The sequence below is a fragment of the Taudactylus pleione genome, unplaced genomic scaffold (assembly GCF_031769625.1).
Source record: "Taudactylus pleione unplaced genomic scaffold, aTauple2 ptg000155l, whole genome shotgun sequence".
Classification (NCBI taxonomy): Eukaryota; Metazoa; Chordata; class Amphibia; order Anura; family Myobatrachidae; genus Taudactylus; species Taudactylus pleione.
In genome coordinates this window covers 7,660,038-7,675,956 of record NW_028284557.1, presented here as the reverse complement: position 1 = coordinate 7,675,956, position 15,919 = coordinate 7,660,038, and positions in this window count along the sequence as shown.

Sequence of the window (15,919 nt, the reverse complement as noted above, 5' to 3'; positions counted from 1 at the left end):
GAATTTATACATCCATAGCAGTCCCGATTGTTCTACCCAACCGTGAGTGGCACCATCTATCCCATTTACCATGATATTTACTCATAGTATTTCGAGATTTAAACATATGGCTTTCATGTCTAACCACATCATTCACCAGCACTCTCCACTTCAGTTCAGGGGAATCAGTTGTAAACAATGTACGAGCCACAATTACTTTAGCTAGTGTGGAGAGGCACATAATATAACGGTACAGTACTAAGGAGTGTGTTTCCGAATAAACAAATTTCAGGGCTAAAGCCCGGTAGAGAAGGGTCTGTAACTAAAATATCTCTCCAAACCTGTTTCCAGAATTCATGAACTAATGGGCAATCCCACAATAAATGCCAGAACCCAGCATTGTCTTCTTGGCATCTAGGACATAATGAGTCCTCCCTAAGACCGGCTCGATGTAGAAAGACAGGTGTACGATATACTATGTAAAATATAATAATGTACCTGTTGGTACCTAACACATGGTGTAGTATATTTATTTGAGCTTAGTATCTGTAGCCAATGTTCATCAGAGGTAGGACCGATATATCTACCTCCCATTTCAGCGTAAGAAGAGTAAGCAACTCTGGGTATAGTTTATCATTGAGGGACGCATAAATAGAGGACACCCTCCTCTTAGACCCCAAAGCAGAAAGTAAAGCTTTAACAGGGGACGGGGAGAGTATAGAAGTAGCACAAGCAAACTGTGCCTGTACAGCATGCCGTAGCTGTAAATATCTAAAAAAAGCTGTATTGGGAATATTGAACTCAGCTTGCAATTGTGAAAATGACTTAAGGCTCCCATTATCATACACCTGACTTGTAGTATTAACGCCCTTCAGAAGCCACATGTTATCAGAGGACAGTTTAAGCAATTCAGGATAAGAACTGTTAAACCAGAGAGGGAAGTCAGCATCCACCTCTGACCAATCAAACAAGGTATGAGCATAACGCCAGACCTTCAGGGCCTGATGAAGTAAAGGGGGCAATCCAGAAGTAGACATACCAGAGAGCAAGAATAATAAAGGAGTAAGGGGCCCATTTATCAAAGTTAATTTGAGGTACATTCCCCGTTTACCTCAAATACTAAGTATCCCCCGGATGTATGAAGGAGGGACCGCAGCAGGTATCTCCGATATCTGCTGCGATCCCTCCATTGCCGCCGGCAGCTGCCTCCCCCATAGGTTTCTATGGGGGATGCGATGCTGCCAAATGTATCAATATCGGGAAACCCTGCAATGTCAAACTAGGGGAGCCAGATACCCAGTCAGATAAATTAACTAACTGAGCGGCTATGTAATAGTACTGAAGATTAGAAAGGCCCAAACCACCAGAAGATTTAGTTTTACAAAGGGCTTTAATGGATACTCGAGCAGGACCGCAACCCCAGATAAAGGATATAAGAATTCTGTCAATGGTAGTAAACACCACCTTTTAGGCACATAAACTGGAGAATGCTGTAGAATGTATAAATACTTGGGCTGGATGAACATTTTAAATAAATTTATACGCCCCAATACTGACAGAGGTAATTTTTTCCAGACATGAATTTTCGCTTTAAAATGAGTGGTTATGGAATCAATATTTTGTGATATATAGTCTGAGACCAGCGGTGTAATCCAGACACCAAGATATTTGAACTTTATGGTCCACTGCAGGGGACAAGGCAATTGCTCTTGTTCAGGGATGCATCCCGAGATGGGAAATATATTAGACTTATCCCAATTAATATGTAACCCTGAAAAAACTCCAAACATACTAATAATGCGCAACACCGACTCCAACAAATTCCCAGAGTCCTCTAGAAAAAGGAGCATATCGTCCGCATATAAAGCCACAATGTCTTCAACCACACCGGACTTACTACCTCGAACATCAGGGTCTGCACGGAGCATACAGGCCAGTGGCTCAATGGCCACAGCAAAAAGGGCAGGTGATAACTAGGGGTGAGCGGGTTCGGATTTCTGAAATCCGAACCCCCCCGAGCCCCCCCGATCCGAGTCCGATCCGAGTCAGGCTCGACTTTTCCCGCCTGACTCGGATCTGACATCGAGGCAAAACGTCATCATCCCGCCTTCCGAGTCTCGCGGGTTTTGGATCCTATATAAGGTACCCGCGTCGGCGCCATTTTCTCACTCGGCTGTGGACAGTGAAGAGGGAGGGTGGGAGTTAGTGCTGTGTAGTGTAGTGTAGTGTAGTGCTGCTGTTGTCCACTACTTCAAAGTCCATAGGGGCTGGCTGTGTTGTGCTGTGCTGCTGTTGTTAATAGGGGCTGTGTCCACTACTTCAAAGTCCATAGGGGCTGGCTGGACTGTGTTGTGCAGTCAGTTCCAAAGTCCTGTGCAGTGTCCCAGTCCTAAAGGGGTGCTGTAGTGTTGTCCAGGGGGTGCTCTGTCCATCAGGGGTGCTCCCCCCAAGTGCTAAAAAAATAATATATTTTCTGTGTTTGTGAATTGTGTGCGCAGTAGCCGCACGTGCATCAACAAAGTAGTGCCAAGCGTGCGCCTGTGTCATAAGTAAAGGGCCGGGTGGCTTGACCGTTAAGGGTGCTGTAACCCCCGAAAGTACACTCCAGTCCAAACCAAAAAAAAAATTATTTTCTGTGTTTGTGAATTGTGTGCGCAGTAGCCGCACGTGCATCAACAAAGTAGTGCCAAGCGTGCGCCTGTGTCATAAGTAAAGGGCCGGCTGGCTTGACCGTTAAGGGTGCTGTAACCCCCGAAAGTACACTCCAGTCCAAACCTAAAAAAAAATTATTTTCTGTGTTTGTGAATTGTGTGCGCAGTAGCCGCACGTGCATCAACAAAGTAGTGCCAAGCGTGCGCCTGTGTCATAAGTAAAGGGCCGGCTGGCTTGACCGTTAAAGGGTGCTGTAACCCCCGAAAGTACACTCCAGTCCAAACCAAAAAAAAATTATTTTCTGTGTTTGTTAATTGTGTGCGCAGTAGCCGCACGTGCATCAACAAAGTAGTGCCAAGCGTGCGCCTGTGTCATAAGTAAAGGGCCGGCTGGCTTGACCGTTAAGGGTGCTGTAACCCCCGAAAGTACACTCCAGTCCAAACCTAAAAAAAAATTATTTTCTGTGTTTGTGAATTGTGTGCGCAGTAGCCGCACGTGCATCAACAAAGTAGTGCCAAGAGTGCCCCTGTGTCATAAGTAAAGGGCCGGCTGGCTTGACCGTTAAAGGGTGCTGTAACCCCCGAAAGTACACTCCAGTCCAAACCAAAAAAAAATTATTTTCTGTGTTTGTGAATTGTGTGCGCAGTAGCCGCACGTGCATCAACAAAGTAGTGCCAAGCGTGCGCCTGTGTCATAAGTAAAGGGCCGGCTGGCTTGACCGTTAAAGGGTGCTGTAACCCCTGAAAGTACACTCCAGTCCAAACCAAAAAAAAATTATTTTCTGTGTTTGTGAATTGTGTGCGCAGTAGCCGCACGTGCATCAACAAAGTAGTGTCAAGCGTTCGCCTGTGTCATAAGTAAAGGGCCGGCTGGCTTGACCGTTAAGGGTGCTGTAACCCCCGAAAGTACACTCCAGTCCAAACCAAAAAAAAAATTATTTTCTGTGTTTGTGAATTGTGTGCGCAGTAGCCGCACGTGCATCAACAAAGTAGTGCCAAGCGTGCGCCTGTGTCATAAGTAAAGGGCCGGCTGGCTTGACCGTTAAGGGTGCTGTAACCCCCGAAAGTACACTCCAGTCCAAACCAAAAAAAAAATTATTTTCTGTGTTTGTGAATTGTGTGCGCAGTAGCCGCACGTGCATCAACAAAGTAGTGCCAAGCGTGCGCCTGTGTCATAAGTAAAGGGCCGGCTGGCTTGACCGTTAAGGGTGCTGTAACCCCCGAAAGTACACTCCAGTCCAAACCTAAAAAAAAATTATTTTCTGTGTTTGTGAATTGTGTGCGCAGTAGCCGCACGTGCATCAACAAAGTAGTGCCAAGCGTGCGCCTGTGTCATAAGTAAAGGGCCGGCTGGCTTGACCGTTAAAGGGTGCTGTAACCCCCGAAAGTACACTCCAGTCCAAACCAAAAAAAAATTATTTTCTGTGGTTGTGAATTGTGTGCGCAGTAGCCGCACGTGCATCAACAAAGTAGTGCCAAGCGTGCACCTGTGTCATAAGTAAAGGGCCGGCTGGCTTGACCGTTAAGGGTGCTGTAACCCCCGAAAGTACACTCCAGTCCAAACCTAAAAAAAAATTATTTTCTGTGTTTGTGAATTGTGTGCGCAGTAGCCGCACGTGCATCAACAAAGTAGTGCCAAGAGTGCGCCTGTGTCATAAGTAAAGGGCCGGCTGGCTTGACCGTTAAAGGGTGCTGTAACCCCCGAAAGTACACTCCAGTCCAAACCAAAAAAAAATTATTTTCTGTGTTTGTGAATTGTGTGCGCAGTAGCCGCACGTGCATCAACAAAGTAGTGCCAAGCGTGCGCCTGTGTCATAAGTAAAGGGCCGGCTGGCTTGACCGTTAAAGGGTGCTGTAACCCCTGAAAGTACACTCCAGTCCAAACCAAAAAAAAATTATTTTCTGTGTTTGTGAATTGTGTGCGCAGTAGCCGCACGTGCATCAACAAAGTAGTGCCAAGCGTGCGCCTGTGTCATAAGTAAAGGGCCGGCTGGCTTGACCGTTAAGGGTGCTGTAACTCCCGAAAGTACACTCCAGTCCAAACCAAAAAAAAAATTATTTTCTGTGTTTGTGAATTGTGTGCGCAGTAGCCGCACGTGCATCAACAAAGTAGTGCCAAGCGTGCGCCTGTGTCATAAGTAAAGGGCCGGCTGGCTTGACCGTTAAGGGTGCTGTAACCCCCGAAAGTACACTCCAGTCCAAACCTAAAAAAAAATTATTTTCTGTGTTTGTGAATTGTGTGTGCAGTAGCCGCACGTGCATCAACAAAGTAGTGCCAAGAGTGCCCCTGTGTCATAAGTAAAGGGCCGGCTGGCTTGACCGTTAAAGGGTGCTGTAACCCCCGAAAGTACACTCCAGTCCAAACCAAAAAAAAATTATTTTCTGTGTTTGTGAATTGTGTGCGCAGTAGCCGCACGTGCATCAACAAAGTAGTGCCAAGCGTGCGCCTGTGTCATAAGTAAAGGGCCGGCTGGCTTGACCGTTAAAGGGTGCTGTAACCCCTGAAAGTACACTCCAGTCCAAACCAAAAAAAAATTATTTTCTGTGTTTGTGAATTGTGTGCGCAGTAGCCGCACGTGCATCAACAAAGTAGTGTCAAGCGTTCGCCTGTGTCATAAGTAAAGGGCCGGCTGGCTTGACCGTTAAGGGTGCTGTAACCCCCGAAAGTACACTCCAGTCCAAACCAAAAAAAAAATTATTTTCTGTGTTTGTGAATTGTGTGCGCAGTAGCCGCACGTGCATCAACAAAGTAGTGCCAAGCGTGCGCCTGTGTCATAAGTAAAGGGCCGGCTGGCTTGACCGTTAAGGGTGCTGTAACCCCCGAAAGTACACTCCAGTCCAAACCAAAAAAAAAATTATTTTCTGTGTTTGTGAATTGTGTGCGCAGTAGCCGCACGTGCATCAACAAAGTAGTGCCAAGAGTGCGCCTGTGTCATAAGTAAAGGGCCGGCTGGCTTGACCGTTAAAGGGTGCTGTAACCCCCGAAAGTACACTCCAGTCCAAACCAAAAAAAAATTATTTTCTGTGTTTGTGAATTGTGTGCGCAGTAGCCGCACGTGCATCAACAAAGTAGTGCCAAGCGTGCGCCTGTGTCATAAGTAAAGGGCCGGCTGGCTTGACCGTTAAAGGGTGCTGTAACCCCTGAAAGTACACTCCAGTCCAAACCAAAAAAAAATTATTTTCTGTGTTTGTGAATTGTGTGCGCAGTAGCCGCACGTGCATCAACAAAGTAGTGCCAAGCGTGCGCCTGTGTCATAAGTAAAGGGCCGGCTGGCTTGACCGTTAAGGGTGCTGTAACTCCCGAAAGTACACTCCAGTCCAAACCAAAAAAAAAATTATTTTCTGTGTTTGTGAATTGTGTGCGCAGTAGCCGCACGTGCATCAACAAAGTAGTGCCAAGCGTGCGCCTGTGTCATAAGTAAAGGGCCGGCTGGCTTGACCGTTAAGGGTGCTGTAACCCCCGAAAGTACACTCCAGTCCAAACCAAAAAAAAAATTATTTTCTGTGTTTGTGAATTGTGTGCGCAGTAGCCGCACGTGCATCAACAAAGTAGTGCCAAGCGTGCGCCTGTGTCATAAGTAAAGGGCCGGCTGGCTTGACCGTTAAGGGTGCTGTAACCCCCGAAAGTACACTCCAGTCCAAACCTAAAAAAAAATTATTTTCTGTGTTTGTGAATTGTGTGCGCAGTAGCCGCACGTGCATCAACAAAGTAGTGCCAAGCGTGCGCCTGTGTCATAAGTAAAGGGCCGGCTGGCTTGACCGTTAAAGGGTGCTGTAACCCCCGAAAGTACACTCCAGTCCAAACCAAAAAAAAATTATTTTCTGTGTTTGTGAATTGTGTGCGCAGTAGCCGCACGTGCATCAACAAAGTAGTGCCAAGCGTGCGCCTGTGTCATAAGTAAAGGGCCGGCTGGCTTGACCGTTAAAGGGTGCTGTAACCCCCAAAGTACACTCCAGTCCAAACCAAAAAAAAATAATTTTCTGTGTTTGTGAATTGTGTGCGCAGTAGCCGCACGTGCATCAACAAAGTAGTGCCAAGAGTGCGCCTGTGTCATAAGTAAAGGGCCGGCTGGCTTGACCGTTAAAGGGTGCTGTAACCCACAAAGTACACTCCAGTCCGAACCAAAAAAAAATTTATTTTCTGTGTTTAGCCGCACGTATATATCAAATCGATATAACATAAATGGAGGACCAAACTTTCTCCGATAAAAATAAAATAGAGAAAGATCAAGAACCACTTCCTCCTAGTGCTGAAGCTGCTGCCACTAGTCATGACATAGACGATAACATGCCATCAACGTCGTCTGCCAAGGCCGATGCCCAATGTCATAGTAGAGGGCACATACAATCCCAAATGGCAAAGTTCAGGAAAATGACCTTGAAAAAGACATTTAAATCAGCTGAAGAGAAACGTAAACTTGCCAATATGCCATTTACGACACGGAGTGGCAAGGAACGGCTAAGGTCGATCCCTAGTATGTTCATGACTAGTGGTTCAGCTTCACATGACGATGGAAGCACTCCTCCCACTAAAAAAATCAAAAGAGTTAAGCTGGCAAAAGCACAGCGAAGAACTGTGCTTTCTAAGAAGATATCACAAATCCCCAAAGAGAGTCCAAGTGTGGTGGTGGTTGCGATGCCTGACCTTCCCAGCACTGGACGGGAAGAGGTGGCTCTTTCCACCATTTGCACGCCCCCTGCAAGTGCTGAAAGGAGCACCCACAGTCCACTTGCTGATATGCAAATTGAAGATGTCACTGTTGAAGTACAACAGGATGAGGATACTGGTGTAGCTGGCGCTGAGGAGGAAGTTGGCGAGGAGGATTCTGATGGTGATGTGGTTTGTTTAAATCAGGCTCCGGGGGAGACAGTTGTTGTCCGTGGGATGAAAAAGCCCATCACGGTCATGCCTGGGCAGAAGACCAAACATTCCACCTCTTTGGTCTGGCAATATTTCTATCCAAATCCGGACAACAACTGTCTTGCCATATGTACCATATGTAAAGGTGAAATAAGTAGGGGTAGGGACGTCAACCACCTAGGAACATCCTCCCTTATACGGCACCTGCAGCGCGTTCATAAAAAGTTACTGTCAAGTTCAGAAACTTTGGCTCAGACCGTAAGCAGTCCAGGGACACCTAAATCCCGTTGTCCTGTTGTATCCAAGCGCCTGCAAACCACACCGTCAACTCCCTCCTCGTCAATTTCCTCCTTAGTCAGGATCGGAAGTAGTCCTGCAGGCCATATCACTGGCATGACTGACTCTCCTATCCGGGATTCCTCCGGAGGATCCTGCATTGCTACGCCTACTGCTGCCGCTGCTGCTGTTGCTGCTGCTGCTGGGAGTCGTTCATCATCCCAGAGAGGAAGTAGGAACACCACTACTTTTACTAAACAATTGACCCTCCAACAGTCCTTAGCGAGGAGGATGAAGTACGACAGCAGTCATCCTGAAGCAAAACGTATAACTGAGGCCTTGACTGCTATGTTGGTGTTAGACGTGCGTCCGGTATCCGCCATTAGTGCAGTGGGATTTAGACAATTGATGGAGGTAGTGTGTCCCCGGTTCCAAATCCCGTCTAGATTCCACTTCACTAGGCAGGCGATACCGAGACTGTACAGAAACGTCAGAAAAAGTGTCCTCAGTGTCCTGAAAAATGCCGTTGTACACAATGTCCACTTAACCACGGACATGTGGACAAGTGGAACAGGGCAGACTAAGGACTATATGACTGTGACAGCCCACTGGGTAGATGTATCACCTTACGCAGCAACAGCAGCAGCGTCACCAGTAGCAGCATCTCAGAAACGCCAGCTCGTTACAAGGCAGGCTACGCTGTGTATCACCGGTTTCAGTAAGAGGCACACCGCCGACAACCTCTTAGAGAAACTGAGGGAAATCATCGCCCAGTGGCTTACCCCACTTAGACTCTCCTGGGGATTTGTGATATCTGACAACGCCACCAATATTGTGCGGGCATTACATCTGGGCAAATTCCAGCACGTCCCATGTTTTGCTCACACAATAAACTTGGTGGTGCAGAATTTTCTGAAAAGCGACAGGGGCGTGCAGGAGACGCTTTGGGTGGCCCGAAAAATTTCTGGCCACTTTCGCCATTCAGCGACTGCGTGCCGAAGACTGGAGCGCCAGCAAACACTCTTGAACCTGCCCCGCCATCACCTGAAGCAAGAGGTTGTGACGCGGTGGAACTCAACCCTCTATATGCTTCAGAGGATGGAGGAGCAGCAAAAGGCCATACAAGCCTATACATCCACCTATGACATAGGCAAAGGAGGGGGTATGCACCTGACTCAAGCGCAGTGGAGAATGATTTCCGTGTTGTGCAAGGTTCTTCAGCCCTTCGAACTTGCCACACGTGAAGTCAGTTCAGACACTGCCAGCTTGAGTCAGGTCATTCCCCTCATCAGGCTTTTGCAGAAGCAGCTGGAGAAAGTGAAGGAGGAGCTAAGACGGAGCGATTCCGCTCGGCATGTGGGACTTGTGGATGAAGCCCTTCATTCGCTTTGCCAGGATTCCAGGGTGGTCAATCTGTTGAAATCAGACCACTACATTTTGGCCACCGTGCTCGATCCTAGGTTTAAAGCCTATGTGGTGTCTCTCTTTCCGGCCGACACAAGCCTGCAGAGGTGCAAAGACCTGCTGGTGAACACACTGTCAGCTGAAGCGGAACGTGACACGTCAACGGCTCCTTCTTCATTTTCTCCCGCAACTGGGGCTGCCAGGAAAAAACTTAGGTATCCTAAGCAACCCGCTGGCGGTGATGCAGGGCAGGCAGGACCAAGTTTGGACATCTGGTCCGGACTGAAGGACCTGGCAACAATTTCTGACATGTCTACTGTCACTGCATATGATACTGTCACCATTGACAGAATGGTGGAGGATTACATCGGTGACAGCATCCAAGTAGGCATGTCAGACAGTCCATACCTGTACTGGCAGGAAAAAGAGGCAACTTGGAGGCCCCTGTACAAACTGGCTCTATTTTACCTGAGTTGCCCCCCCTCCAGTGTGTACTCCGAAAGAGTGTTTAGTGCAGCCGGGAACCTTGTCAGCGAAAGGCGTAGGAGGTTGCTTCCACAGAATGTGGAGAAGATGATGTTCATCAAAATGAATTATCAGCTCTTCCAGGGAGACCAGCCTCCAGAAGGTACAGAGGGACCTGTGGTGGTGGATTCAAGTGGGGACGAGTTAATACTTTGTGAGGATGAGGATGTACACACTGAAGAGGGTGAGGAATCGGTGGATGAGGAGGATGAGGATGACATCTTGCCTCCGTAGAGCCAGTTTGTGCAGGGACACATTAATTGCCAGCTTGTTTTGTGGGGGCCCAAACGAACCAATCATTTCAGCCACAGTTGTGTGGCAGACCCTGGCGCTGAAATGATTGATTTGTTAAAGTGTGCATGTCCTGTTTATACAACATAAGGGTGGGTGGGAGGGCCCAAGGACAATTCCATCTTGCACCTCTTTTTTTCTTTGCATTATGTACAGTTTGGGGCCTAGTTTTTCTAACTGCCATCCTGCCTGCCACTGCAGTGTCACTCCTAGATGGGTCACGTGTTTGTGCCGCCCACTCGTGTCGCTTAGCATAGTCATCCAGCTACCTCGGTGCAACCTTTTGGACATAAAAACACTATTGTGAGGTGTGAGGTGTTCAGAATAGACTGGAAATGAGTGGAAATTAAGGTTATTGAGGTTAATAATAGCATAGGAGCAGAAAAACCTACAAATTCTGTGATTTTAGCTGTTTTTATGCTTTTTTTCAAAAAAATACAGATCCAAAACACAAAACCCAGAACCCAAAACACGGAAGGGTGGTTTTGGCAAAACCAATCCAGATCCAAAACACGAAGAAAGATCCAGATCCAAAACCAAAACACAAAACACGAAAAGTGGCCGGTGCACACCCCTAGTGATAACGGACACCCCTGACGAGTCCCCCTCATTAAAGGAAAAGTAGCTGACATATGCCCATTGACAGACACCCTAGCTGTCGGAGAAGAGTACAAGAGCTGAATCCATTGTATAAAGCGGGGACCAAAGGCAAACTTACGAAGCACTGCCGACAGATAGCCCCATTATATCGAGTCGAAGGCCTTTGCGGCGTACAAAGACACCACCACTGCCTCCTCCCCGAGCACATCTCTCCTCTGCAGATGATAAAACAATCTACGATGATTCTGGACCGTAGACTTCCCCGGCATAAACCCAGTCTGGTCAGAATGTATAAGTGTAGTAATAATTAGATTTAGATGTGTGGCTAGTATTTTAGCTAATATTGACATCTGTTAACAGTGAAATAGGACGATAAGACTCAGAAAGGGTGGCTAATACAACAATAATAGCTTCAGACAGGGAGGAAGAGATCCAAATTCAAACAAAGAATTAAATAAATTCAATAAATAGGGGATAAAGAAGTCTTTACATTTTCTGTACACCTCCACAGGAATCCCATCACATCCAGGGGCCTTGGAAGCGGGATGGGAAGAAACAGCTGTCTCTATTTCCTCCAAAGTAAATGGAGCATCTAGACAAATAATAGCTTCCTGAGATAGCCTTGGTAGGACAACACGGTCCAAGTATTCCTGAAGTTGATCTGGCGAATAAGAAACTCTGGAGGTGTACAGAGAAGAGGAATAGTCACTGAATACCCCAGAGATATCAGCCCCGGAGTAGCACAACTGACCTCTGGAGTCCCTAATACATTGTACAATATTAGCGTGGGTGTCTGCTTTTGCTAAAAAGGCCAAATAGCTACCACCAACCTCAGCCTGAAAATATTGATTATGTCTAGAGAAAAGTAGTCTACGTTTGGATTTGTCGAATAGAGACCCTGGGCCTAATTCAGACCCGCTCGTGAACGCTGAGCGCTCACAAGCGGGTCGATGTTGGCCAAGTGCGCATGTACACGACGGAGGCGGCTCCGTCATGCGCATGCGCGAGACCCGAATAACGACGGCCAAGCCATCACTATGGGTCTCGCACCAAAGGGGGCGTGCTGTCGATGGTGAGTGACAGCACGCCCCCTTTGGTGGGCGTGCCGGGGGCGTGGCTGCCCAGACGGAGGTGTCCCCATGGGAACGCCTACCGTCTGGGGCCACTAGTGATGTCAGTGGGAGTGCTTTTCGGCTCTGAATCAGGACCGTCCCTCTGAATTTAAGAGCGGCCTCCTGGCCGCTCGCATAGCTGTGGGTTACCACCCACAGCTATAGCGAGCGGCCAAAATGATGGTCGCGATGGTCAAGACCATCGCAACCATCGGGCTTGCGACAAGACCCTTGCGGTAGGGTCTCGTTGCCGCAAGCCCTGGAGTGCTTTTGGCTCTATCAGAGCCAAAAGCACTCCCACTGACATCACTAGTGATGTCAGTGGGGCCGGCCCCAGACGGTAGGCGTTCCCATGGGAACGCCTCCGTCTGGGCAGCCACGGCCCCAGCACGCCCACCAAAGGGGGCGTGCTGTCACTCACCATCGACAGCACGCCCCCTTTGGTGCGAGACCCATAGCGACGGCTTGACCGTCGTTATTCGGGTCTCGTGCATGCGCACGATGGAGCCGCCTCCGTCGTGCGCATGCGCACTTGGCCAACATCGTGCGCATGCGCACTTGGCCTCGCGAGCGGGCCTGAATTAGGCCCTCTGTCCACTCCCTCTGAGTATCCAGCCATAACTCATGATCAACTGGTGATCAAGAGAGGACATATTGATCTTCTAGTTGCGTGCATAAATCCTCAAGACGGGATTCCTCCTTTCTGCCATGCATTTTGATTTCAGAAACCCGTTTGATAAATGAGCCTCGCATATAAGCCTTAAAGGCGTCATGCCTAATAATTGGATTTGGGTGAGGACGATTGTCTACTTGAAATCCCTCCCATGTCGCAACAAGTTCAGAGCCAGCTCCCATCCTAGACAGCCAAAATGGGTGCAATATCCAAAAATGTGCCCCTCTATCTTGAGACATGTTTAAGGTAAGCAAAACAGGAGAATGATCTGAGATACCCCTAGATAAATAAACTGTCACATACTATAGATAAAATATTAGAGGAGAGTAATGCTAGGTCTATTCGAGATAGCGACTGATAAGAAGTGGAGTGGCATGAATACTGAGTGGCAGATTCTACTACGCCGAACATCAATCCAACCCAGCTCAGCAATAACATTGGCGAACGGAGTGGGAGAAGGAGAGGATGAGGCTAAATCAACACTCTCCCTCCACCTATCCAGTCGACGATCCATGATGTTATTAAAGTCGCCCATACATATCACGGGGGTGCCAGGAGATTGAGCAACAAATATAGTGGCCTGACGCAAAACTTCATTATTATACGGAGGAGGAACATATATCGCTAATATATGAAGGAGGACATGGTTAACAGCAGCTCGAAGAAAAACAAACCTGCCCTGGGTATCAACCAAACTGGATTCTAGATGGGTGTAATGATTTGCTAATAAGGACCGAAACCCCTCTTGCATTATTTGACAATGTGGAGTGGTACATATGACCTATCCAAGGTTTTTTAAGTGCCAATACTTTACTGCCGTATAGATGAGTTTCCGGAAGACATATAATTTCAGCATGGTACTTCTTAATTTGTGACATAACAAGAGAGTGCTTAATTCTATCGTTCAAGCCCCAAACGTTCCAACCTAGGAGGCGGAAATCACCAGCAGTCGCAATCAAGGACTCGCATATGCAACAGCAAATACAGGATAGTGTAAAATTGACAAAAGGCAATAATAAAAATTAAATAATAAAACACAATGAGATAATCCAGTGTGTACCCAGTTGGCCAAGCAACCATAAGTAATGTACTATACCTTGTGAGACAAAAATGAAATAAAGAAAAAAGGCCACACCTATATTCTGATGACTAAAGGGGGGCATCCACTACACGATTTTAGCAGGCGATTGAACGATAATGACGTCGTTATTGTTCAATCGTTTAAATATCGTTTAGAAATCGTGCAGTGTTTGGTCGTTAAGGATCATCGATGCGCGCTCCCGCTGGTCGTTTGATCGTCTCGTCAGTCGACTGAACATGCAGGTCAATTTCACTTGATCTATTAAAGATAGTTTGCAAATCGTTCAGACTGAAAGATAAAATTTCAAGGGAAAAAAATCAAGGTAAAATCGTTTAGAGACTGGACGGGTAGTAGATCGTCTAGTGGATGTGCCCCATTAAACAAAAAAGAAAACAAACAAACTACCCCATCCCTAACCCTCCCTGTATAACCTACAAAACCTGAGACATACCTAATCCCCATGTCCTAAAACTCTCCTCCACTAACACTAACTACACACAGAACTTGACACAAATAGCACCCATGTCAGAATAGAGCCTTTGGTCAAAGCAATGTGCTCTTCATCAGGGTGAAGTCACTAAGCTAACAGCAGCTTCATGAAATGCGTTGGGCCTTAAAACGCTGCAAAACTTTACTTTCTGGATCCTCTCTACTCGTCTTTATGGCTATATATACTGGAAACATCAGGATCAAGAAATTTGAGGACTTTTATGTCTTCCTAAAATAAGCTATACTATATATACACACATGCACATACACACTGTATATATATATATATATATATATATATATACATATAAAATTAAATGTTTTAATGTACTACACTATAGATGTGTATTTTCTTTGTTATACACAGATAAAACAACACTAATGCTGGGTACACATTTAACGATGTGTACCCAGCACGATCTCGTTAGCGACTAGACCAGTGGGGATCTCGGCATTGGCAAGTGCATACACACTTGCCGATGTGACACTTACCCTCGCTGACAATGTCGCCCATCGGACCTCTATGCAGGTCCGATAGGCGACGTCGTTGACGATGCGCGGTAGCGTGCATCGTCAGTGACATTGAGTGTACACTCTAGATGATGTTGCTAACATGTCGTCCGTTCTGGCCGGATCGGACGACATATCGTCTAGTGTGTAACAGTCTTAAGGATCAAAAGATCTCTACAGATTAGCTCACATTATGATTCATTTGGTACACAGAAATTTGGCACTTTAATATACACATTATAAGCACCTTTATTGTTCTAAGATGCACTATATGTAAAGCATCCCGATGATACAATGTTACAGCCAATTATAACATTAGAGAAGTGAAAAAATATTTGTGCTAAAGGCATCAATTGAGAAAAAAGAGGATATGGAGCATTGGTGGAGACGTATCACACCTTTGAGAGGGATAAGGTGGAGAAGTTGCCCATTGGAAACCAGTCCGGCCATGCATCTCCCCCATAGCAACTTTCAATATCCACTCAAGCTGTCTTTCAGTCTATTCAACCAGATAGCAGCAGTCCATCTACAGAGTAATGTCCATGAACATTCAGTGGCTCAAGTAAAAGGTCAATAAAGAATATAAAACCATTTGCTCATAGGGGTCATTGGGAAAACAATGGATGTTACAGGAGTACTTTGGCCTCACCTTAAACAGAGTATTTGGTACGCCTTCTCATAGCTTCTTTGCAGCATTATGCACTATATATGTATGTAATAAAGCTACAACGGTAACTCTTATAGATGCTGTAGACATGCAGACAGTATTAAAGATGTGAAGCAGTCGCTTGTCAACGTGGGCGTCAATGTCCACTCACGTATATTCTGTTTTGGACTAACAGTATTAGAGAGCGTTTACCAGGATTTAAGAGCATGCATTGAATGCGTAATATTAGCAGCCATGTGTACAAGCCTTTAGTTTATAAATTAGTAATGAGTCTATATTTTATGTATATGTGTCAGTGCTATGCTTTTCCCAGGAAAAAATCTTGATATGTTTGTGTATTATGATTCTACAGACAAGCCCCTGTTTGTTCGTAGGATTCCTGTCTGCACATGTGTGTGTATATGTCTGCATGTGAGTGCTGCACCAAAAGCGTTAAATACTGCAGGCAACACGTGCTGTACTGTCAGTGAATGTGTTACATGGCTGAGGACAACCGCCGCCTGCCGGTAACAATACACGCGTGACTGGCACTGCTAATCCCGGCTGAGCCATAGTGCAGTCAAACAGCAGAGAGCAGAGCAAAGCTCTTAAACTGAGTGCTTAACCCATACTGCTCTGGTGACACACGTGCATAACTATATTATTATACCTTTTCTAAGTCCATCTATCTAGCTATCTAATCAGGACTGCTCAATGTTGTATAATTGTTTTAAGTATTATATCTAGGTTTGTGTGCATGTACACAGCACACACTCAGGCAGAATGATCAGTGTATAAATACAGTAAGATCACGAGCAGAC